This window comes from Martes martes, assembly GCF_963455335.1.
Source record: "Martes martes genome assembly, chromosome: 3".
Lineage (NCBI taxonomy): Eukaryota > Metazoa > Chordata > Mammalia > Carnivora > Mustelidae > Martes > Martes martes.
The window spans coordinates 92,680,675-92,706,774 of record NC_137890.1 but is presented as its reverse complement, the minus strand read 5'-3'; positions in this window follow the sequence as shown (position 1 = coordinate 92,706,774).

Below are 26,100 nucleotides of genomic sequence, written 5' to 3'. Positions count from 1 at the left end.
TGTGGGTGGTGTTGGGGGATTTGAAAAAGGGTTGATTGCATTTTTTTAAATAAAGATAAGGCTGTCAAGAAAGAGATATTTGAGGCAGGGGGGGACATGAGAGACAGCCCTGAATCTTGGGGGGAGTTCAGAGCAGGAAGGTAAAATGATTCCACTGTGCAGCTGAGACTGAGAGGAGTGAAACCCGCAGGGCCTGGTATGACAGGTGGAATGTAGGAAAGAGAGGCACGGTGGCATCTAGGCTCCATGGAGTGGCAGGGAAGGGCCCACGAGTTTCCATGGGCAGGTTAACTGTGAGAGCAAGCCCGTGGGACCTGCCAGGGGTCTTGGGTGTGAAACGAGAGGGAGGTGCCCGGGAGGTGGGGTGAGGGCTCGGCTCTATTCCAGGACTGTATCTGGAGGGGTTGGGAGAGGGGGGTCAGGTTGGAAGGAGCACAGGATAGGATGTGGCACATCTTGGTCCTATTCAAGTTCAAGCCAGATGACCTCTGAGAAGTAGAAACATTCTTACTCAGGACATTTGCTTAACATCCCCTCCCTCCCAAAACTCATCCTGGTCCCTAGGGTTGGGCGTGCAGTCTGGACTGACAAAGTTTTAGACCCACAGTGGCTAAGAAATCACTGATTTTGATTCAGTAAGTAACTAGGATCTGTCAAACAGAAATTAAGTGATGTTAAAGATGGAGATTCACTTTTATGTACTTGAATCTGTGAGCATGACATTTAGCCCCTGGAACTAATGTTTCAGGATAATGACTGACCTCAGATAGCATTTGGGAATGACATTCAGTGGGGGAGCACTCCACAGGGCGCAGGACTGTGGTCAAAGTGTTGGAGTTGGCACATGGCAAAGAGAACTGTCGTCATCTTTTCAGAGGACCAAGGTGTTAGCTGTTCTGGGAGCCATTCTCAGCTCAGGCTGAGAAGAAAGGTTTACTGGCCACTGGGGTCTCCACCACTGGTGGGGTGGTCCCTCCAGTGGGGGATGACCAGGAGTTAGGGACTACAAAGAAGAAGGGCACCCCATTATGTTAAAGTTCACAACACTGTTTGTAAAGTTCTCTTCTAACTGAGGGATGGACAGTGGCTCACACTGAGCTGTTGTCCTTTGTGGGGCTCTAGAATGGAAAGGAGTGAGCAAAATCCAAAGCCAGTTCCTGGGGCCTCCCAGTGACAAATATGGAAAAGGTCTAATAACCTCGGGGATGCTGAGCCCCTATAGGAATTGGCAGAGGCAGGCGGGTGGAGTTCTGACATTTCTTCATTAGCTCAAGCAATCTCCACCACAATCCGGTGATATTGGAGGGATCCACCCTGGTTTTACAGACAGTGGAACCCATTCAATGGGGCATCATTAACCTGCCTAAGGTTATTCAGTTAAGAAGCAGCACTAGCAAAATGAAATCCCATCCCTCCTGCCCTTCCCAAACATTCCAGACCCCTTTAAACAACCTAAACTCTAAGAAAGAGAATTTCAGAAAACCAAACTTTTAAAATCTCTTGATTACATTCCATGGACTTCAAAGAGAAATCTGTGTATACATCAGCACAGATAAAGCCTCTGCCGGCGACAGGCAAACGCCCAGCTCTTTTGGCAAGTTTCTGCAGGACTTAGAACCCTGCTCTCTTGCCTTCCCTCCCCAGAAGTCTCCTGCTCTTGGTGTTGTATAAACATTTCAGAACGGTCGGGTCTGCCAAAGGAAGAGGAAAAGAGCCTCCCTTCATGTGTCCCCCAGTGCCAGGTCTGGGACACGGAGGGGTGGGGGTGGGTTGGTGGCTTCTTGCCTGTTGCCTGCTGCACTGTCTCAGCGGGCGATTGATCTGGGGCTCCTGCTCGCCTCCTGGGGGACTCATCCTATGATGAAGTAGTCCATCTGGGCTGAACCATGCTGGCTTACTTACCTGCTAAGACACTTGTGGCTGTTACTTAGAGACGCCACTTAAAATTCAGTGTTCACAGAGCGCTCCATGCACTGTTGACTCTGGGTAAAGGTTGCCTAGGAATTCCAGAGGGAAAGAAGCAGTAGAAACTAGGATGTCTTGCCCAAGGGAGTCTAGCAGAGAGCCCTGGGCGGGGCCAGGGGACCATGCTTTCTGACCTTGACCTGCCTCCTGGCCGCCTGTATCAGACGGGGCCTCCATAGTTGGAGCAGCAGACTCCCCAGGAGCCATGAGCACTGTGGGGGGAGTGGAGGGAGCCACCAGGGTGGGGGCTGCAGATCCTGTGTCTATCAGGGTCACCCAGACCCAGGGCGTTGGCCAGTTCTACGGGGAAACAGCTGTTGTTTCAAACAATTAGATGACAAAACCCATCCTCCGTTTCTCACAGTATCAACTACTCAATTTGATAAACACCAGGCATCAAAAATGTCTCTCCCTGTGGATGGAAGCAACCAGAACAGTTTTGGGGACCCAGATTCTCACAACAGATAGAAGGAGAGCTTCGTCCCTGTGGTACAGGCCTGGGGAGGCAGAGGCCCCTGGGAATGATGTAACAACGAAGCTGATAATGTGCAAGTTATCTCAAGCAACTCGGCGCGTGCCTTATGTCCTTGGTTCTAGCACCTTCGCCAAAGGCAGTACTTTAGAGAGGTGTTAGTGAGTCAGCTGCGAATCAGAGAAACTCAGGCAACTCCACCTGAGTGAGAGTCGTTGGCCCCTACCATGAATTGGGTGGCTTAAAATGACGGAGATTTATTCCCTCACAGATTGGAGGCTAGAAGTCCACAGTCAAGGAGTCAGAAAGGGTATGCTTCCTCTGACACTCTCCCTTCCATGCCTCTTCCCGATTCCGGCAGCTCCAGGCAGTCCTCGGCTTATAGCTGAGTCTTTTCAGTCTCTGCCTCCCCCGTCTTCCCTGTGTGATCTTTTCTTATAAGGACAGCAGTAATATTCGATTTAGGACCCCCTCTTGTCCAATATGACCTCATCATAACTGATTTCATCTATTAAAAACTCCTATTTCCCAAAAACATTCTGAGGTTTCAGGGGAACAGAACCGGGGCGGGGATGGGGGGACCCTGTTGGCCCCACTCCAGTTGCCTGCTCTTTGAGATATAAAACAGCTGTAATAGCAAATGGGGACAAAGGTCCTGGGTGACATCCAGGTCTCTTTCCCAACTGTGGAACAAAAGCTCTAGGGTGGATATTGGGGACGCTCTCCTCAAGTCGTCTGGGATCCCCTCCACTGATTCCCCGTGCCCTTCCTTTTAACTGCCTACACCTAACACACTTTGTAGAACTTTGACCTTGAGTCACTGGAGAGGCTCAGCCAAAGAACCGGAGGCACTAGAGAGTTGACCTTACGGGGCAGGGGGGCAGTCCTTTGCCAAAAGTTGCCTAGTGTGAGTTTTGGAAACCCAGTCCCTTGCCCCAGGTGAAGTGTGACGGGTAATCCCAACCTCTCCCGCTGAATCAGCTCCCTTCTGCAGTACCTTTCCTGAAATCTCAACCCTGCATGGCTTCCCCCATGTGCTCACTGATCTCCCCCGGGAGCACTTCCTTAATACGCCACCTGCACGGGAATTCCCGTTTCAGAGTCTGCCTTTGGGTAAGGTTGCCAGTTTCAGCAAATAAAGATACAGTTAATAATAATAATAACCATAAAATAAATATTAGTGATAAGTAAAATAAAAGTACGTAAAAGCTCAGCTAAATTTGACTTTCACAGAACAACAAATCATTTTTAGTATAAGTATGTCCCATGAAATATGGGGGATATACTTATACTTAAAAATGATTTGTTGTCTATCTGAAACTTAAATTTCATTAGGAGTCTTGTATTTGGCAACCCTACTTCTGGGGAAGTGTAATTTAAGCAAACTGATTGGATCAGCTTAGAACATGATTTTGTTTTTGAACCAAATCACTGTAACAAGAGGGATAGGACAACAGGGATTCACTTTGACAAGTATGGGTCCAACCCTGTGTCTGGGGGTAACATGAAGTCCATCCAAACTCTGCGACTGATTGTTCCACATGGGGGAGGGAGGTGTGGATGTTGGGGAGGCGACCACAGAAACAATTACTGCATATCAGTAACTAAAATTGGTTCTCATTATTCGAGGTAGTGATGGTCTATAATAATGTCATGGTGAACACTGAATTATCAAACACAGAACCATTGCTCCTAGGGGAGAAGACAGGATTGGGTTCCTGTGTGTCTCTCGTCCCAACATTTTGTCAACCAATCAATGCATAACCAAAGACACCTTGGTCAATATCTACTGTCAATTCATTTACGCCTACAGCACTATAATTCACAATTGAATGAAGCTTATCTGACACATGAATTTTGTATGAATCATGGCATTCCTGTGCCCAAGAGCACCAGACTGGACATCAGCACCATGCTGCGAGGCCATTTTAGACAGCAAAATCACAAACAAATAGCACAAAAACGTGGGAAATGTGGCACTACGTAGATCACAGAGAGGACACCTGCTTACAGGTGGGAGCTGGAGCAAGAAGGCAGTCACCTTATTTGACTTCAGCTGGGAACACGCACATTGATCGACTCAAATTTTTGCCACACTGCCCATGTCTACAAATGACCACGAAAGCACTGTGAGTATTGATTTGGGGGTTAAAAATAAATTTTAGCTAAGTTCACTAATACAGGATCCGCAAATAATTGGGATTGACTGTCTGCAAAGATCCACTAATGGTTGTGTTTGCCGAGCTACCAGTGCCGGTTTCAAGTAGACTCAGATTACGTTTACCTTTCCGAGAATTCCCTACTACAAAAATAGAGGGGCTGGTTGGATAAACACAGAGCTTTGGACAAACAGCCCCTTGCAAGGAACTCTGTTTGCCTAGCTATGAACATGCAACCTTTACTTGTTATGTAACTAGAGCAGCTCGCCCTGTATTTACAGTGTGAACACAAATATCTTAGTACAAGGCACTGTATTTGCCTGGCTATTTAGTACCGATGTGATGTGAAATTCCTGAACTCAGCCCCATGGCTGCGCTAATCTGTAAACAGAGCTGCTTGCTCTTTAAAGCAAGGGAAAGGCCATGCACTAAGCCACTTGACACATGGCTCTTGCTATTTACATAGTCAAACGCTATCAGCTCTTCTCACACATCCAAGGTCTTGGCAAGACTCTTTCCCCAAGTGCCCGTTATTGTAAGTGTTGGGAAGGGATCATCCACCAAAGCCCTTATTTATCTCTTGAAAGGTTTCTTCTTCCAGATTGACTGTTTGCCCCAAACAGTCAAAACGTCAAAAAAGTTTTTCTTGGCCAAAGCTGGTGGTCTCCTCCCCAGAAGGCTCTGGGGTCGGCTCTCCATTTATTTTTCCCAGGCACTAGAAGGATAGGTTGGCTGATTGGGACAGCTGGAGGTGCCATGATCTGAAAGTTTCATGGCAAGCCTCCCCAATATGATATTCATAATTCTTCATTTTCCCCAACTTTTAATTTTATCTCATTTCATTGTTTTGAAATTAATTTTATCTTTTCCCAAAATTATTTCAGCATACGGTCTTTGAAATCAACTATTCCTGGGGCACCTGAGTGGCTCAGTGGGTTAAAGCCTCTGCCTTCGGCTCAGGTCATGATCTCAGGGTCCTGGGATCAAGCCCCGCATCTGGCTCTCTGCTCGGCGGGGAGCCTGCTTCCCCCTTTCTCTGCCTGCCTCTCTGCCTACTTGTGATCTCTCTCTGTGTCAAATAAATAAATAAAATCTTTAAAAAAAAAAAAAAAAAGAAGAAATCAACTATTCCTTACAGGCTCATACGATGGCCTCCTAACCCCTCTCCCAACCCTTACAAGACAAGTGCTTTTGTTTCTTGACACTCCTACTGTCTGTTCTGGTGTGGGCAGCCTTATTGTTAATAATATGCTTCTACCTAGTTTCTTGATTGACCCATTTTAGTATTAATTGTTGATTTCCTATTAGGATAGCTAAGTGGTTTTTTTTTTTAAGATTTTACTTAAAGATTTTATTTATTCATTTAACAGAGAGGGAGAGTTCAAGCAGAGAAAGCAGCAGGCAGTGGGAGGGAGAAGCAGGCTCCCTGCTGAGCCAGGAGACGGATGTGGGACTCGATCCCAGGACCCTGGGATCACTACCTGAGCTGAAGGCAGATGCTTAACAAACTGAGCCACCCAGGCATCCCAGGATAGCTAAGTTTTAACTCTCTCCCACACCCCCTGCACATCCCCTCTCCCACCTCCTCAATATAGTGCTATATTATTCCTGGTTGGTTTAACAGTATTTATTTATATCACACTAGTCCTGTAAGCATTGTTCATTACTGAGCAATAATTTTGTTTCCTTTCTTGAACTTCTTTTCTTTTACTTTAATAATTAATATATTTTTTCACCAGCTTATTTTTCTATGGTTTATTCCTGTTTCAGTTTTTTATTTTTTCATATACCCCACATGCCTGTCACATGCCAATAAATATATTTCTTTTCAAAGTTCAAGCCCAGTTCTGACATTGCCTTTCTAGCTGGGCCAGACATCCTCCAGGTGGCCTCCATCCCGGGACATTGCCTTCCCCTCCATCATATTTTATAGAGTTCATGGCCTCCTCCTTCTCAATCTAAACTCTTCTTTTGCCCAAGCACATCTTCTGGTAGTTTCCTTTGAAACAGTGGCTGGGAACTGAATTTTATGAGGTCTTCAGGGTTGACAATAATTCTATTCTACTTTCACGTTTAAGGGATCATTTAGCTGGGTATAGAATTCTAAATTGAGAATAAATTTCCTTCAGAATGTTGAAGCTACTGCTCCATTTTCTTCTAGGATAAGGTGTTGCACTGAGTAGCCCAATGCAGGTCACATTCCTGCATGTTTGACCTGGGGTTTTTAATCTGGAAGTTCCAAGAATCTTCTCTCTTGTCCTTAAGGATCATGAATTTCTTCATTTCATTGTCCAGGCGAGAAGCCACGGGCCCAGAGAAGAAGACTTGCTGTGCCGTGCCCCAGCCTGGGTTAATGCAGGCTTCTTCCCACATGTACTCTGCGCTACCCTGATGCTCCCTGGGCACCTCTGCCTCAGTCTCCCTTGCTGGCATTTTGCAACCAAGGCTCTGGCACAATCTTGCCACCTTGGAAGCTATTTTATAGAACATGAAGCCAAGCAGTAGGCACACTCCAAAATACAAGGAGCATGAAAACAACGTCAGTGGAAGGGTGAAGGTACTGGAAACTGAGCCCCAGGCAGGGCCTGACTTGAGTCTCCCAAGGGCTGGGAGGGAAAGCTGGCTCACCTCTGTTCATACTCTGTGTCAGTGTAACCAGGCTGGATTAGAGTCCCCAGAATGCCTTTCTAGTATGCTTCTGGTTACACTGAGCCACAGAGGGGAATTCTCTCAGAGTTTGGATGGGAACAGTAGCCGTTTTGTAGCATTCACACACCTTTTCCCAATTATTGCAACACATACCCTTCTAGGTGCAGCTGTGAAAGGATTTTGCACATGTGATTAAAGTCCCAAGACAGTCAACTTTGATTGTTGACCTTAAATGAATCGAAAGGGAGATTTTCTTGGGTGGGTCTGACTTAATCAGGCCATATATTTCTGTCCACAGTTCTGTTTCCTGAGTCCTGATGATAATTCCGTGAAGGATCAGCATTCCTCTGGAAGCTGGGGTCCTTCGTGCTCACGACTCCATTGTATGGCTTGGTTCTCTGGGGAACCCCAGGTGAGGTGCCTCCCTGGGCTGGGGGCTAGGTTCAGCAGTGGCCTGGGACAGTGGTTCTTCAACTGTGGTCACAGCCTACCAGCACCAGCATCACCTGAGAACATGTAAGAAATGCAAATCCTCCACCTATTTCCAGAAACTCAACTTCGAAAAATGATCATTCCTGAGGAAATGCAGAGGTCCTGCACTCTGTTGAATTTTGTTCAGGTGCTCAAAGAAAAGAGGCACACTGAGCCCACACTGGAGGAGCCAAATGGACCAGCCAGGCCTGACCCACTGTCAGACCCTCCTTCCTATCTGGGAACCAGCCCATGGATCTGCTCCTAGAGCCTTGTCCTTAGAGGCACAGATTGTAAATGGAGCTCTGGCTCTGGAGTTCAGACCTGACCCTGGCTCTTCCAGTGTGAGCCGGTACATCTGATAGTTCCCAGAATGAGACCAACCCTGTGGCATCAAGATCTGGGCAGCTTCTCCAGCCTCTCCCTCACCCACCCTTCTCCAGCCATGTTCCAGCTGCAATTCCAGCTCACCCAGAACACTTTCTACAGGGGACCTTTGCACATGCTGCCCCTCCACCTGGAGGCTCCCCCCTCCACTCCCTTCACCTGGCCCCTCCTGCTTGTCCTTCCCTCCCAGCCCAATTGCACCCTTCCAGGCCATTCTCCCTGAGGGACTCTCACAGCACCCTGCTTATTTCCATAGCGTTCCACAGTGTGGAATTATACATGTATTATATGCACGCCTATCCTTAGATATATTAGTGGCTATCTTCCCCACCGAGTCTAACCATGAAGATGGAGACAGTATCTATTGGCTCACTAGAACTCCCCCATACCCTATGCAGGTCTTGTCCCCTTAGGACACATTTCTTTTTTTTTTTTAAAGATTTTATTTATTTGACAGAAATCACAAGCAGGCAGAGAGGCAGGCAGAGAAAGGAAGGGAAGCAGGCTCCCCGCTGAGCAGAGAGCCCGATGTGGGGCTCAATCCCAGGACCCTGAGATCATGACCTGAGCCGAAGGCAGAGGCTTTAACCCACTGAGCCACCCAGGTGCCCCTAGTACACGTTTCTTGATAAAAGCATGCTAAATGAATAAATGTCCCTAGGTGAGGGACTCAACATGTCTGAGATTCGTTTTTTTGGAGGGAAGTGGGGCTGACGACTTCTACCTGTGGGGCTACTATGAGGACTGAACGCGGCAGTCCCAGGCCCTGTGGGTGGCCTGCAGTGGCTGCTCCAGAGGGACAGCAGGTGTTGCGGATGGTGTCACCTCAACCGATGTCCACCACAGGACAGAGGTGCCCTTCCCTTCCTGCCTCCAAATTGCCTGCCTTCCCATTTGTCTCCGCCACTTGTCCAGAAGTTTCTCTTGCACAGGATCTGTTCCATCCTCATTCTTCCATGCATCTCAGGGTGTGGGGTTGTCTTAAGTGGGGGGGGGGTCCCCAGAAGCAGACCCTGGGGAGGGGTCTCCTGAGTAGGGTTTTATTGAAGAAATGCTCCCAGGAGAAACCAGCAGGGGAAGCCAGGCGAGGAAGCCTGGGAAGGAGGCCCAGCCAAGGAAGAACTTCAGCCCAACCCCATGGGGGACCCTGGAGGATAAACTTGGCCTCAGACCTATCCCAGCCTGAGGCCACAGATCTGGGCTTTCCTTCCATCCATTGGTAAGTGTGGGAGAGCTGGTTAGGGGGTCAGCTCCCAGGCACTTTGATTCTCTGCACTGGTGCCCAGGGACTCCAGGGGCCTGAGAAGAGGCAGCCTGCCCAAGAAGAGCTGCAGGTGTAGGTTGTACATACGAAAGTACGTGGCAGAGTTGGGGAAGGGTCCTTCATGATAAAAGGACTCAGTAGGGGCTGATAGAGCACTACCTCTCCCACCACACTCAGCTAAATTTCCTCACACTTTCCCAAATGTTTGCGCTGAACACAGAAAGGGTCTCTTGAAGAGTGCAAAGGGCCGGCTCTATTTCTGACGCTTCTGTCGGTGTGGCCCAAGGAAGAGCAAACTCTGCAGGGGCAGCGAATCAGCCCGGAGCCCTGGCAACCTCTGGGGGTGCCAACCACAAATTCGGTTCACTCCAAGGCCCCACATGGCTTCTGGGGGCTCCAGGCCCCCCCCAACAGGTGCACGGGGAGAAGGACTAAGCCCAGCCTCGCTACTCCTCCACAGCCTGAGAAGTGACTGACCACCGCTGCTTAGGTTAGAGAAGACTTGGCAGGCCCTCCTCCAAGGAGAGGGTGGAAAAAGCCAGATGGAAAATCCTGACTTGGCCAATTAATATGAGCAGCAGGAAAATCCCTAAATTGGTTCCATAACAACCAATCTCTGTTCCCAGGTCCACGGGAAGGCAGAAAAAAATGCATCCCACGTGAGGGAAAATTGAAGTGTGCCCAAAAGTTCATCAATACTTTTCTGTCTTCCCTCGCCAGGTTCCCAGTTAAAGTTGTTAGAACGTGCCTCCCTGTTTAAGCAAGGTAATTTGATGTGGGCAATAATAATCATAAATATTCATGGTTTTGCCTTAACATTAGGATAACATCTGTTTCCAAACATCTGCAATCTGTTTTCAATGCTTCAGTAAAATGTAAATTAGCTATAACTAATACAATAAAGCACTAATGGGGATAATGATAATGAAAGACGCCCATTAAGGCGGGAGTCCAGCTCTGTCTCCAATGGCCAGTTTTCAGGAGTTCCCAGTAACTTTGCTTTCCACCATCTCAAACTTCCTTCAAATGAAAGGGGCTTTGAAAAGCCTCTGCCAGCTCCCTGGTTTGCTCCCTGAACCAGGAAGCATGTCCCTGGCCAGGGTCCTTTCTGTGCCTCACTCTTCTTCAGAAGATGTCCACAGATCTTTCTAGAAGGCACGTCCATCTAGGCAGGTCCCGTGCACAGAACCCTCCATTTCCTGCAGAACAAGGTCCAATCTGTTGGCCTGCAAGCCAGACTTGCCACCTTGGGCAACCCCAGCATGCCCACCGCCCTCAGTTCCTCCAAGTCCCCCCAACACCCCCGCCCTTTTATTTGCCCTCTACTGCTCACTGTAGGGAGAGCAGCCAGAGTGCTGAAGGAAAAGGCCAAGTGGCCAATTGCAAAATGGACTGGGGAGATGAAGAGGACATTCACAGAAGAAATACTAATAGCCAAGAATTTTACACTCACTCGTCATAATTAAAAGCAAATGAAAACCATGATGAACAATAAATAATACTATGATCAGATGTTGTTAGGTGAAATAACTAAGTTGCAAAAACAATTTGTGTAAGATGATCCTACTCTGATTTAAAAATATGTGTACATATAGGGGAAAACTCCTAGGAAAATATAGATCTAAATGCATCTTTTTTTTTTTTAAGATTTCATTTATCTATTTGACAGACAGAGATCACAAGTAGGCAGAGAAGCAGGTGGGGTCGGGGTTGGGGGGAAGCGGGCCCCTGCTGAGCAGAGAGTCTGATGCAGGGCTTGATCCCAGGACTCTGAGATCATGACCTGAACCGAAGGCAGAGGCTTTAACACACTGAGCCACCCAGGAGCCCCTGATCTAAATGCATCTTAAGAGATTCAACTGTTGGGACACCTGGATGGCTCAGTCGGTTAAGCGTCTGCCTTTGGCTTGGGTCATGATCCCAGGGTCCTGGAATTGAGTCCTGCATTGGGCTCCCTGCTCAGCAGGGAGCCTGCTTCTCCCTCTGCCTCTGCCTGACACTCTGCCTGCTTGTGCTCTCTCTCTTTCTCTCTGACAAATAAATAAGTAAAATCTAAAAAAAACAGAAAAGAAAGATCGAGATTCAACTGCTAACCAGAGTTACCTTTGAGATACAAGATTGGACAAGGGGTCTTTGTTTTGTTGTTTGAATTTGTTACAAGGAATATGCATTGTACTGTATTTTTTTAGTGCACAGCCACTTACTCATTCCAAAAGGCAGAAGAGCAACTTGTTAGTGGACCAGTCTGGAGGATAAGCTCTCTCTCTTTTTTTAAAAGATTATTTATTTATTTATTTATTTGACAGACACAGAGAGAGAGAGAGAGAGATCATAAGTAGGCAGAGAGGCAGGCGGGGGAGCCTGATTCGGGGCTCAATCCCAAGACCCTGAGATCATGACTGGGCCGAAGGTGGACGCTTAATCCACTGAGACACCCAGGTGCCCCTGGAGGATATCCTCTTAACCAAGTTATCAAAATGAATGTTCCCTTCAGTGGGACAGGTTTGACATTGCGTGCCTCCTGATATGGTGCACTCAGAAGGACACAGCATCTCTGCTGCAGTATTCCTGACAAAATGCCCAAGTATGGGGAAACATTAGACAAACCCAGGTTAAGGAAAATTCTACAAAACAACTAGCCTGTACTCTTCAGAGAGGATGATTTTCGTTTGCTTTATTTTTTTTAAAAAGTTTAAAGATTTTGTTTATTTGAGAGAGAGAGAGAGAGTACAAGTAAGGGGGGGGGGCAGAGAGAGAGGGAGAAGCAGACTCCCTGCTGAGCAAGGAGCCCATCAGGGAGATCCATCCCAGGACCCTGAGATCGGGACCTGAACCGAAGGCAGACACGTAACCAGTTGAGACACCCAGGCTCCCCTTCATTTGCTTTAATGGACATTTTAGGGGCCATTGGTGAAATCAGAATAACTTCTGTAGATTATGTCATAATATTGTATCTGTGTTAATTTCCTGATTTTCATAATGGTTCTATGATCCTGCCCAAAAAATTCTTGTTTTTAGAAATCCACATGATGCATTTTTTTGGAGAGAGAACCTTAGCCTTAATGCTATGGCAGAGAACAGCTGTGGACACGCAAGGCCACCCAACAGGCAAGGTACACACATGGAGGACCCAGAGGAGCAGGTGTGATTATTATTCCTTCACTTGGTGAAAGTCTGAGAAAGAGGGGTGAGAGGAGGCAGGACTGTAGGAAGTGAGGGGTGGAGGAGGGCAGTTGCTGAGGGATGACCCACCGTCCAACCCCCAGCAGTCCCAAAGACAGAACTTCAGAGCTCGGAATGGCTTTGACTCAGTCATCCAGACACACGATGAGCATATGCTTTGGGGAAAGTCCCCTGGAAGCACCCCCAAAACAGGCAGAGAGGGAAAGTCCTGGCCTAAGCAGAGCAGCACATCTGACCGGTCTCAGCAAGCAACTCCTCCCGGTGGATCACCACCTAGCCCTCGCCTCACCTTCGCCCCCTGCAGGTGGCTAGAGATACTACTCATGAGAATAGAAAAAAAGGACTCCCCCCTACTCCCTCCCTTTTCCCCACCTCCTAAGGTGCATAAACAGAGTGTCACACAGGCAGCAGTAGGGGAGACATTTGGGCACAAGAACATCAAGCCCAGTGTGAGTGAAGGGTCCCACTTTGTCTGGGAAACAAGAGGGACTGGAAAAAATTGTTGATTTTGTTGTAGGATTGTTTGGAAGGGTTTGTGACACTGGAGCTAGAGTTTCCCAGGGAGAGAGGAAAAATACTCCTTTCTCTTCCTTCCCTGCTGAGAAAAAAGACTCTGTGACCCGCCTAGCTTGCTCTGCCGAAGTGGGCTTCCTCTCTGCTCCTTGGGCTAAGCCCCTAGGAGATGTTAGACCTCAGACCCCCTGCCCAGTCCGCATGCACCGGGGAGGGCTCCTCTCCCATGTCAGTTACTGGGGAACCGTGCAACGTGGGGCCGCTTGGGGTGTGGGGCCTCTTTTCCAACCTGGCTGCTGTCTAAGAAATCTTCCTGCCCCATAAATATTGCTACACCTCACTGGGAAGCACTGGGACCACAGGGAATCAGCAATCCAGGGCCCTGGACCCAGTTCCACAAAGAGCTGTCTGTTGCACATATGCCAAATTTCCCTGCCTAGATTTAACTTCGGAACAATGAACACGTAACCAGTTAACTCCCCTGACAGCTGTGTGGTGAGGATGGCAAAAGACCACAGCTTCCCAGAATGTCAGGATGGCCTCGAGCGCCATCTTCCCACCAGCACAAGGTCAGGTGTGTGGTCTGTTGTTGGCTCCCTTGATTCCCAGGTGCAGGATCTGAGATTAATTCCCAAGTCATGGGATTTTCCACGCAGTGGTTACCCACGGGTCTGTGATTATTCTTCTTCCCCTTCTTCTCCTCCTCCTCCTCTTCCTCTTCCTCGTCCTCCTCCTCCCGTCATCCTCCTCCTCGTCGTCGTCCTCCTCCTCCTTCTTCTCCTTTTTCTCCTTCTTCCCCTTCTCCATCTTCTTCTTTTTAGATTTATTGATTTATTTGAGAGAAAGAGTGGACGGAGGGGCAGATGTAAAGGGAGAGGGGAAGCAGACTCCCAGCTGAATATGGAACCTGATTCGGGGCTCGATCTCTGGGAAGGGAGATCATGACCTGAGACAGAACCAAGAGTCAGTCACTTAACAGACTGAGGCACCCCAGCACCCCTGGTCGGTGCTTCTGGGTCACCCCGGAGCCCCCAGGCCACTGGACCTGACTACCCAATGCAGGGACGCTGTTGTCCCTATCCTCACCAAGCCTGACATAGACAGGTGTGGTGGTGCGGGCATGCTGGGGCATGGACCGGCCTTCTCTTTGGCAGGATAGCTAGGGGTGTGAACACTGGAGCCTTTTTTAGGTGTGAGGCAGGTCTTACCTCTCGGTTTTCCATTTTAATTTGGGGGAGGCACTCAGAAGCCCTGAGCACAGTGTTACCTGAAAACCACATGTATGGGGCCCACAGACCACTCTGTAAATGGCTAAACTTGGATCCAGCTTTCTCTTCTGGAAAGCTCTGTTTCCCACTGTGGACATCCCTTCTTAGCCTCCCCTGGCGGCACAGTAAATCACCATCTGCAGGAAGGGCTGAGCAGGCAGGAAAGGGAGATCAGCTGGATCCCCATTCTGGGATTCTCCTCCCATGGTCCTGTCCTGACAGTCCTTTAAAGTGCTTCCACCCTGGCCCTTGGTGCTAGGGGTCCTGGGAGCTGTGGGCCCTTGGCCAGTCAAGTTCTTCTAAGTGACAGCTGGAGTGAGGGCTGGTCTTGACTTTGGCCCAGCCCCTGAGCCACTCCAGGCAACTTCTTGATCGTCTCGGCCTCACGTTCCTCATGGGCTCCCATGGGTTAAGATGTCATGGTGCCCAGCAGTCTCTGGCACATTCTGGAAGTTCCATAGGTACCCATTATCTCAACTTTTATCGTGGCCAAGATTCCCCAAAGCAGTAATGATGACTTCAGGAGGAGGAGGAGAGGAGCCCTCCCTGGTGCATGTGGACTGGGCTGGGGATCTGAGGTCTGACATCTCCTGGGAGCTTAGCGCAAAGAGCAGAGAGGAACAACTCCTTCCCTCAATTTCAGTCATTGGTAAAGGAAAATACGCTTGCCTTTTGTCCAGCATTGCGTGTTTGAATTTTAAATGATTTAATTCATTATTAAAACTTAAGTCACTAAGGACAGGTTTTCAAAATTTTTTTATTTTATTTTTTAAAGATTTTATTTATTTATTTATTTGACACAGAGAGAGAGACCACAAGTAGGCAGAGAGGCAGGCAGAGAGAGAGAGGGAGAAGCAGACTTTGGGCTGAGCAGGGAGCCCAATGCGGGGCTTGATCCCAGGACCCTGGGATCATGACCTGAGCCGAAGGCAGATGCTTAACCATCTCAGCCACCCAGGCACCCCAGGGAGAGCTTTTTCAAATGGTGGACAGAAGAGCTTTAGTGAATGCCCCCCATGGGAATGACCAGCATGTCAGGAGGTGTGTCGATCTGTCAGCCTCATGTTCACCTACGTGTCTCATGACGTCTGTCCTTGGTTCATGTTTGGCTGTGGTGTGTGTGAGTCAAATAGCACCTGACCCTCCTACAACTAAACTTAATTTCTGTTTGGAGCCCCTACTCTGCTATTGGTATAAATGGGAGTTTAGTCCATTCAGAATACCCTGTCCCTTTCCTGGAGCACGGAGTCACCACCAGCACACTCTGGCCTCGGCAGGAACATCCTAATTCTGGCTGCCATCGGGTTGCCAGCCTGCGCCTAGCCTCTGGGCATGCCCATTCCACAGCTACTTCCTTATCCCTCTCTAACAGCAGGAAACACCACGGCTCCCTTGTCTCCTGGGCTCAGGAAAGCTCTGTGAGCTCGTGCCGGGGCCCATCTGCCCAAGCAGACCTCTTGAGTAGCCACTTCCCTGGGGCAATGTCACCTCCCTGGATCTGGGTGATCATTAGCTCTGATCCCCAAATGATGCTAGTTCTTCTGTGCGTGAGGCAGGGGTGTACTTCTCTGCCCCCTTGAAACCAGGTGTGGCCTGTGACCCTGTGGCCTATGACTTGCTTTGGCCAATAAAGAGTGAGAAATGACAGGAGGCCCCTCCCATCAGAGGCTCTAGGAGCCAGATTGCACTTTGCTAGCCCTCTCATTTCCTCTGCTGTGGAAACTGATGTGCTGGTGGTTGTTGGGATGGTGTTGCTCCAACCTCCTGGGTCCTGGGCACGGTCTCTGGGCTGAGACCCAGTGTGAGAAGGCATGAGGAGAGCTCCCCGTCTACCCACAATGGATGTGGAGTGACAGTGAGAAATTAACCTCATTTGGTTAAGCCCATGGGATTTGGAGCTGCTTGTTACTGCAGCAAAGCCTACCTATCCTGACTGCTAGAGAGGCACAAGTTTCCTCAGCTCTAAACCTTCCAAATAACCCTAGGGTCTGATATGGCCCATTGCTGAGCCAAAGGAAACAGGGCAGGAGGTCTTCTCCTGGCTTCCCTGGATTCCTACCCTCCAACTTTGGGGTTTTCCTCTGATGACACCCTACTTCTACTTGTCCATTTACCCTCCCTGGCTTGTGCCATTCTCTCAAGTCTAGACTCTTGAAATGTAGAAAGTGGCCCTCCTTGATCTGTTCTCCCAGGACACAGTAACCCCCCAAACCTGGCCCTTCTCCAGGGCCAAATGGGGAAGAAAGGAAGAGGAAGTCCAGGGTAACAGCAGAATGGAGAACAGGGAATGAGGCTGAATGGGAACAGAGGCTGGATAATGACCCCCAAAGAGATGTCAACATCCTAATCCCCGAGCCTGTGAGTATGTTGTCTTAGGCAAAAGGGCCTTTGCAGATGTGATTCTGTTAAGGGTTTTGAAACCCAGGGGTCATCCTGGGTTATCTGAGTGGGCCCACCACAGCCACTAGGACTCCTCTAAGAGGGAAGCATGAGGGTTAGTCAGAGTAGGAGATGGAATGACTGGAGCAGAGGTCACACTGGGGGAATCTGCAGGTGAAAAAAGGAACCACAGACACAGGCAACCACAAGAAGCTGGAAAAAACAAGAAAACTGATTCTCCCCCAGAGCCTCCAGAAGGAATACAACTCTGCCAAGCCTTTGATGATAGCCCAGGGAGATCAAGTTGGGTTTCTGACCTACAGAACGATAAGGTAAAAACATGTGTTGTTTAGGCTTCCTGGTTTGCGGTCATTTGTTATAGCAGCAATAGGAAACAAAGGCCCTGGTTGCTGGCTAAATATTGGCCTGTTGTGTATGCAGGCCAGTTCGGGTCATCAGGTTTGCATAAAGTAAATTCTTTGTTGGCTCTGGTTGGCTTCACACAAGCCCAGCAGTCGTTTGCCCAGATGGCCTCCACTCCCTCTTGCTTGGTTTCTCGTCCCACCATTCCAGCCTTTGAACCCCTGTACCTTCTCCAGGCTGAGGATCCACCAACTTGTTTGGAAAACCCAAATGAGCTACTTCTTTGATTTCTACTTCCCCTCCTAGGGTGCACCCTTGTCCCTTCTTTCTGCTTTTGCTCCAACATCTAGTCACTCCCAAAGGAGAGGCCCATCCTGCCACCCCTTCTTCAGGGCTTCCTGCCAACCCCACTGTTTTCTCCCCTTGGACCTATCCAAACCCAACCTGATCCAGTCTTCAACGGTGTGAGGAAGTCACGCTTGACTTTTCCGGGCACCTCTTGTTGTACCCGAGTTTTCGCATCCGAGAGACCACCAAGGAGCCAACACCAATGCAATCACACGAGGGTTTATTTGACAAGCTTAAGCTTGGGCACAAGTATACCCGACACAGCAGAGTAGGGACTTGGACCCCGAGCTTAGTTAAGGCAGGGGTATTTATGGGTTCCTGTTACTAAAGCAGGGTGGGGGTCTCTGGAACCAAAGCAGGGTGGGGGTTCTTGTTACTAAAGCAGGGTGGGGGTCCTTAGAGCTAAAGTAAAGTAGGGGAAAGTTCAGCCCTTGGGCACAGGGGTCTGAGATGGCTGCTGGAGCTAAGATGGCTGTACTTATGCTAAGGCTAAACCTGAGGTGGGATGGCCTTAAATTTTCTCGGCCTCCACATTTCCCCCTCTCAGAGGAACCTAAGGAAGGACCCAATCATGGGTCCAGACTGGTCTCAGCAACAAGGTCTGGTGGTTGGTATTGCTGTCTGAGTACCATGAGCTGAACTGTACTGACTCTGTCTTTGACAAAAGTAAGCAACATTAGTGGGGTAAGTGAGAACAGCGCAGTCTTAGCTTTAGGGGATTGTCCTTGTCGGGCTGACTTTTCCATTCTGGGACGAAGTCCTTGAGAACGGCGTATGGGTCAGCTGGCCGGACATGGGTATAGTGGACCCAGGGAATAATCCTCTCAACCTTGGGAGCAGTGGGAGTGGTCAGGATCATGATGTAGGGTCCCTTCCAGCATGGTTGAAGTGTCTGGTGTTGGTATCCCTGGACATATACCCAGTCACCCGGCTGATACCGATGGGGGTCTGGGGGTGGCCCATTCTCGTAGAGGGCCCTCAGCTTAGCCACAACTGTTCATGGGTTCATTGTAACGTTTGGAGGGAGAAGAGGAGTTGGTGATCATCAAACTCAGCAAGCACCTCAGGTTTTAAATTGGGAATAATAGGTGGGGGATACCGAACGTGATCTCGTAAGGGGTAAGTCCCATCTTATATGGGGAGTTTCATGCCCTATATAGGGCGAAGGGGAGGAGAGTCACCCAATCCCCACCAGTCTCCAAGGCTAATTTAGTCAAGGTCTCTTTTAATGTTCTGTTCATCCTCTCTACCTGTCCTGAGCTTTGGGGCCTATATGCGCAATGTAATTTCCAATCTGCCCCAAGTACTAGTGCCACTCCCTGTATTACCTTAGAGATGAATCCTAGTTCATTGTCTGATCCAATCTTAACAGGAAAACCATACCTCTGTAAGATGTCTTCCAGCAGTTTCTTGGTCACGGTCTGTGCAGTTTCATGTTTGGTGGGAAATGCCTCTGTCCATCCTGAAAAAGTAACTACAAATACCAGTAAATACCTGTATTCGTATTTTCCAGGTTTTTTCTCGGTGAAGTCCACTTTCCAGTAGGCTCCTGGGCAGTCCCCCTGGAGCTGGGTGCCCGGGTTAGATCCGTGGGCTGTGGCATTAGCTAATTGGCATGCGTGGCAGCTTGCCACAATCTGTTCGATCTTTGATCAGGATTCTTTGATAGTAATCTTTGCATGTCGCACCAAGTCTTCCATTTTTTTTTTTCCCATGTGTGTACTCCTGTGCATTTTGGATAGGAGTTGCCGTCCCAGTTCCTCTGGTAGGATTATGCTGATATCTGCAGCTCTCCACCAGCCATGTAGGCATTGTGTCCCCGGCAGATACCTAATCCATTGTAAGTCTGCGTCAGCGTATTTGGGGTTGTCTGGCAAGCTCAGTGCTCCCAGATCAGGCAGTGTGGTCACTAAGACACGGTCCACTGAAAGAGCTGCCTCTTTTGCCTTTAAGTCAGCCAGCCTGTTTCCCCTGGCCACTGGTGTGTCTGCTTTTTGATGTCCTAGACAATGGATAATGGCCAGTGCCTTAGGCAGCCAGAGGGCCCTTAGGAGCTCGAGGATTTCTGCCTTGTTTTTTGTTTTTTTTTAAAGATTTTTTTTTATTTATTCATTTGACAGGCAGAGATCACAAGTAGGCAGAGAGGCAGGCAGAGAGAGAGAGAGGAGGAAGCAGGCTCTCCGCTGAGCAGAGAGCCCGATGTGGGGCTCGATCCCAGGACCCTGAGATCATGACCTGAGCCGAAGGCAGAGGCTTTAACCCACTGAGCCACCCAGGTGCCCCTCTGCCTTGTTTTTAATAGTCTTTCCTTCTGTTGTTAAGAGCCCTCTTTCTCTATAAATGGCTCTGTGGATGTGCGCTGTGGCAAAGGCGTACCTGCTATCAATATAGATGTTTATCCGCTTGCCTGCTCCCATGGTTAGCACCTTGGTTAGCGCAATCAGTTCTGCACGTTGGGCAGAAGTCCCAGCCACCAACAGTTCTGCCCAGTCTCTGTCTCTGTGGTCACAGCTGCCCCCACATACCTGATTCCTTCCCGGACAAGGCTACTGCCATCTATATACGAGGTGTCATTTGCATTCGGCAGCGGTTGGTCCTGGAGATTGGCTCTGACTCTGTGCACCTGAGCCAGGATTTCTTGGCAGTCATGTGGGCGGGGGGTCCCTGTCAGGGTTAGGGAGCAGTGTCGCTGGGTTTAGGGCTGTTGGTGCCTGGAACAAAATTCTGGTAGGGTTCAAAAGCAAGCCCTGGTAATGGGTCAAGCGGGCATTGCTGATCCGTCGGTCCGGGGATTGTTTGAGCGCCCCTTCAATGGCATGTGGGGTAGTGACGTATAGTTTCTGCCCCATAGTCAGGTTATCTGCATCTTTAACCATGTGGCCACTGCAGCAATAATTTTTAAACATGGAGGCCATCCAGCAGCCACGGCATCTAATTTCTTTGAGAAGTACGCCACCAGTCTCTTCCAGGGGCCCATGTATTGAATTAGGACTCCCTTTGCCACCCCTTCCTTTTCATCCATGTAAAGATGGAAGGGCTTTGTCAGATCAAGCAGCCCAAGTGCCGGGGCCGAAAGCAAGGCTTGTTTAAGGTCATTGAAGACTTTGTCCATGACCTCAGTCCATACAAGGTCCTGTTTTTGTTTCGTGGCCTCATAGAGGGGCTTAGCTATGTCAGCGAAACCTGGGATCCACAATCGGTGGAACCCAGCCGACCCTAGGAATTCGCGTACCTGGCGGACGTTTTGAGGCTGTGGGATTCTCATGGCGGTCTCCTTCCGTGCATCCGTTAGCCATCTTTGTCCATCTTTTAATTTGTACCCCAGGTCACTCACCTCCGTTCTGCAGATCTGGGCCTTCTTAGCTGAAGCCTGGTATCCCAGAGTTGCTATCGTTTGGAGCAAGTCCTTGGTGCCTTGTAGGCATGTTTCCTGGTCCTCTGCTGCCAACAGGATATCATCTACATATTGTAATAGAGTCAGATTAGGGTGTTTGGCACGGAACTCACCTAAGTCTTCGTGCGGTGCCTCGTTGAAGATGGTGGGCGAATTCTTGAATCCTTGCAGCAGTCGAGTCCAGGTGAGTTGGCCACTGATGCCCTTCTCCAGGTCCGCCCATTCAAAAGCAAAGAGGTCTTGGCTCTTTGGGGCCAAGGGCAAGCTGAAAAAAGGCATCCTTTAGGTCTAGCACTGTATACCAAGTCTTGTCTGGGGGCAAGGTGGAGAGGAGGGTGTAGGGGTTTGGGACCGTAGGTGCATGTCCATCACCTGTTGGTTGGGGTATTGGTGGACTCTGACTGGTTCTGCTCCTGGCTTTAGTTCAACGTATATAGCTGGCCGATGTTGGGCCAATCCCATTCCCCCGGTTTCTGCCCATGCTTGGGGAAACTCCTGCAACCAGTGGTCAGTGTCAGTCATTGGTTCTGGGGGCATTTGGTGAAGAAGATATTCGTCCTCCAGGTTCATGACAAGCACCTGGATTGGGTGTCCCTCTTTATCCAGAACCTTTGCCCCTTCAGGGTGGAAACTAATTTGGGCTCCCATCTTGGTGAGTAGGTCCCGGCCTAACAGGGGGTACGGGCACTCAGGAATGACCATGAAGGAGTGGGTCACCCGGCCCACGCTGAGATCCACTGTTCTTCAGGCAGTCCATGAATATTGTTAATGCCTGTGGCCCCCTGTACCCATGAGGTCTTATTTGCCAACTTCCCTTGAGGTTGTAGCAAGACAGAGTGCTATTCCCCGGTGTCTACTAGGAATTTAATTGGTTGTCCCTCCACTTTAAGGGTTACCCTGGGCTCAGGGAGGGGTGCCGAACCCCAACTCCCCTAGTCATCTAACTCCTCGACCTCCAAGATAGTAGTGGAGGCCTTTGGTCTTTTGTTGGGGGATTCCTTTAACCAGGGGCAGACCCTTGCCCAGTGGCCTTCTTTCCTGCAATAAGCACACTGGTTTCTATCCAGTTTGGGGTGTTCTTGGTGGGGGCCATCCCCCTTACCTTCTCCCGAAACCAGCTTCTTGAGACGTCTCTGTTTTTCATGTGGATCATCCATGGTCGTGGCCATTAGGATCTTAGCCAGGTTCTGAGTCTGACGGTCACTTATCCTAGCCTGTTGCTCCTCCAGGGTCTCTCTGTTATTGTAGACTCTTTCTGCCACCACTATCAGATCCTATAGGCTCTTCTCTCCTAGTCTTTCTACCCTCTGTAATTTCCTTTTAATGTCCGGAGCGACTTGGTTAACAAAAGCCGTAACTATGGCAGCTTTGGTCTCTGGGGCCTCCGGATTCATGGGGGTGTACTGTCTGAACGCCTCTATGATCCTTTCTAGGAATGCTGCTGGACTCTCATCTTTACCCTGTGTTACATCATATACCTTGGCCAGATTGGTAGGCTTGCGTGCTGCGGCCTTGAGACCTGCCATTAGAGTCTGGTGGTAGACCCAGAACCTCTCCTTACCTTCTGCCAAGTTGTAGTCCCAAGCGGGGCAAGACAAGGGGAAAGCTGCATTTATGAGATCGGAGTTCCGAGTTGGCTGTCCGTCGTCACCCAGGACGGACTTCCGGGCTTCCATCTGGGTTTGCTCTTTCCTCAGTGGTAAAGAGAACCTGCAAGAGAGGCTGACCGTCATCCCAGGTGGCTGATGGGTGAAAAGAACAGTATCCAAAAGACCAATCACATCTTCTGGGTTATCAGAGAACTTTGCATGTTGAGTTCTCCAACTGTATAAATCACTAGTAGAGAATGGCCAATATAACATTGGTTTTCCCCCTGTTTCATCGGGGGGTTCCATGGCGTAGAGGGGAAGGACAGTGGAATCGGCCGGTCCCAGGTTTAAGCCTGGGGCCGCTCGATGGGTCCCTCCACGTGTCCCTGACACTGGCCCATGCATGGGGGCCCCTCCATCTGGGAGGGGGGGTGGCACTCCCTCGATAGCCCCTGATGCCTCTGCTGGAGGGGCAGACGGGGGCGGGGGGAGACCTGCTAGGGCGGCGGAAAAATCAGGTCCTCCGTGGGAATGTCCTGGAAGACCAGGTAAAGCGGAGTCTTTGGTTTGGACTCCGCTTTCTTGTTATACTTAGGAGTTGGTTTCCGCAGGGCCAGGATCTTGGGTGTAGGTCCTGCTTCTGGAGGGAGAAAAGGTTTAAGCCAGAAGGGAGGATTCTCTATCATGTCTTGCCAGACCAGCATATAAGGTATTTGGTCAGGGTGGCCGTGTGGTTTTTCTCTGAAGATGACAGCCTTAACCTGTAGGATAATAGGCAGTTGAAAGGTTCCCTCCCGGGGCCATTTTACATTAAAAGCTGGCCACTCAGACATGCAGAAAGTCGAAACTTTCCCCTTCGTACGTCTGTGCTCAGATTATGAGCTCTCTCCCTGACGTTCGAGAAGTGGTTAATCGTCAGGGGCAGAGGGGTCGTCTGTGTCTGTCCCATCACGCCTTCAGTCCACAACAAGGCACATACACTTACAACAATTAACAAGAACACACTCACACAGACAAATGATCCGGCGCGGTCATGAAGACAAAACTGAAAGGAAGTTAAGGGAGAATCTGACCGCAATGGCAGCCGGCTCTCCTCACAGATGAGGACCTTGTCCTCCAGGCGGGGGTAAGGGACGCCTCTTCCAAAAATTCCCATAAACTTAACAACCAGCACAATAGACAAAATTCCCATACATTTAACAAACAGCACAACTGACAACAAAAACAAGACACCTGACCACCAAGGGGGACTCGAACTCCCTGCCTGCCTTGGGGGACCACCAACCCCCTGGTGACCGCTTAAAGGGACCTTAACCCCCTGAAACGGCAGGGGACTCGAACCCCCTGGTGACCGCCTAGGGGGACTCTAACCCCCTGAAAAGGCGGGGGACTCGAACCCCTTGCAGAGGCAAGGGACGTCTCCCAAGACCCCCGGTCGATGGCCCACCACACGTCTGCTTGAGCCAATGTCGACCCAGATACAAGTTGGAATTCCTATGGGTAAAAATGCAGATTGGAGCTCCCAAAGTATGCACGCAAATAGATAAAAACGAGTGCACTCACCAGCCGGTGCAAGACCTTCTGGGTTGGGGTCCTGGGAGTCTCCCAGATCTCGGTGGGACCTCCAAATGTTGTACCCGAGTTTTCGCGTCCGAGAGACCACCAAGGAGCCAACACCAATGCAATCACACGAGGGTTTATTTGACAAGCTTAAGCTTGGGCACAAGTATACCCGACACAGCAAAGTAGGGACTTGGACCCCGAGCTTAGTTAAGGCAGGGTTCCTGTTACTAAAGCAGGGTGGGGGTCTCTGGAACCAAAGCAGGGTGGGGGTCCTAAACTAAAGTAAAGTAGGAGAAAGTTCAGCCCTTGGGCACAGGGGTCTGAGATGGCTGTTGGAGCTAAGATGGCTGTACTTATGCTAAGGCTAAACCTGAGGTGGGATGGCCTTAAATTTTCTCGGCCTCCATACTCTAAGAATGTACTGTCCAATATGGCAGGCACTACCCCATGTGACCATGTATACTTAATTCCAAATTAACGAAAAGTAAAAATTCAGTTACCCAGTCACACAGCCCCATGCCAAGGGCTCAACAGCCGCACGGGGCTAGCAGCCAATGCATCACACAGCACTGATAGGAAAATGTCCATCCTTGCAAAAATTTCCATTGGACAACCCTGCCCTAAGACATTCTTGCCCTTTAATGCCCTTACAGGCTTGTCCAGCTTAGATAAAGGAGCTCCTTTTGCCATCTACACGCAGGTGTGAGGAAGCCTTAGTTTTATATTCTTGCTCCTTGGAGTATTTGCATCTTCGGCCTCCTCTCCCATCCAGAAGCTGGATATTTTTGGCCCATGAGAAAGAAATTCCAATATGTAGGGTGCGGACATGGACCTCAGCCTCTATCTCTCCCTCCTCTAAAGTGTCTTCTCTCACTACACAGACTGAAAGCTTCAAATGTATCTCTCAGGGTCCCTTGTAGTTGGAGTCCCAGATTTATTTATGTATATTTAAAGACTTTATTTACTTACTTGACAGAGAAAGAGAGAGAGAGAGAGAGGGAACACAAGCAAGGGGAGCAGGAGAGGGAGAAGCAGGCCCCCTGCTGAGCTGGGGTTCTGACATGGGGCTCGATACCAGGATCCTGGGATCATGACCTGAGCCGAAGGCAGGTGCCTAAACTACTGAGCCACCCAGGCACCTTGGAGTCCTGGATATAAAATAAGCTCTTCCAACAAGAACTTACACAAGCTTAGAAAAAGCAAGAAAGGTGGAGGTCATCTTCCTCAAGCTTTCTCTCCTGGCAAACAAGAAAGACCGGGGTGGCCTCCCGCTTCACAGTGTTGACAGGTGGTGATCACAGGGCCTGGATTCAGCCTTCCAATGTCCAGCTTCACGGGTCACAAGGCAGCTGTGTCGGTGACCAGTGCTTAGGCAGGCCGGGCAGTGCTACCTTCCCAATTGCATCTTCCTGGTCCCCAGTTGACTGCCAGGGCAGTGTGTTCCTGGAATCATTTCCTGTTTTGTGGCATTCTGGTCGTCATCCCTGGAGACACAGGCTGGAACCCCCTTGTCCCCTCAAATGACTTCATGAATCTTTAATTCTCTGTATGAAGTCCCTTTCTGCCTAAAATACCTAGTGTCGTTTCTGTTCCCTGCACTAAACTATTTCCACAAAGAGCCACAGAAAAGCTGAAACAGGCAAATTCTAAATCAGAATGACCATCTGGGCATCTCGAAAATGTAAGTTGCCTATGAACCCAATAATTTGTCCTGGAAGTAGCAGCTCCTGGCCTTTGTTGCTACTGCTCGGCAGAGCTGGTCCCACGGAAACCTGCCTTTATTTTAAGTAACGGTTTTATAGCTCTTCAGAATTCTGGGACCCCAGAATACAGGGGTCAAGGAGCCCAGACAACTTCAAACACTGTAGCTGGCTAAAAACACAGTTCCATTTTGTTTTGTTTTGTTTTCACCAAGGCTAGATTCAAAGCAATAGAGTTGCAAGGTCAAAGGTTATGTCCGAAACATCATGTCCAAAGTATGTAAAATCTGCCGCATAAAATTACATACGGAACACAAGTCATAGTTATATTGGTTCCGCAGAAGTAGAAAGCACGACAGTTTTTTCATCAAGATGGAAAAATTGGGGGCACCTGGGTGGCTCAGTCATTAAGCATCTGCCTTTGGCTCAGGTC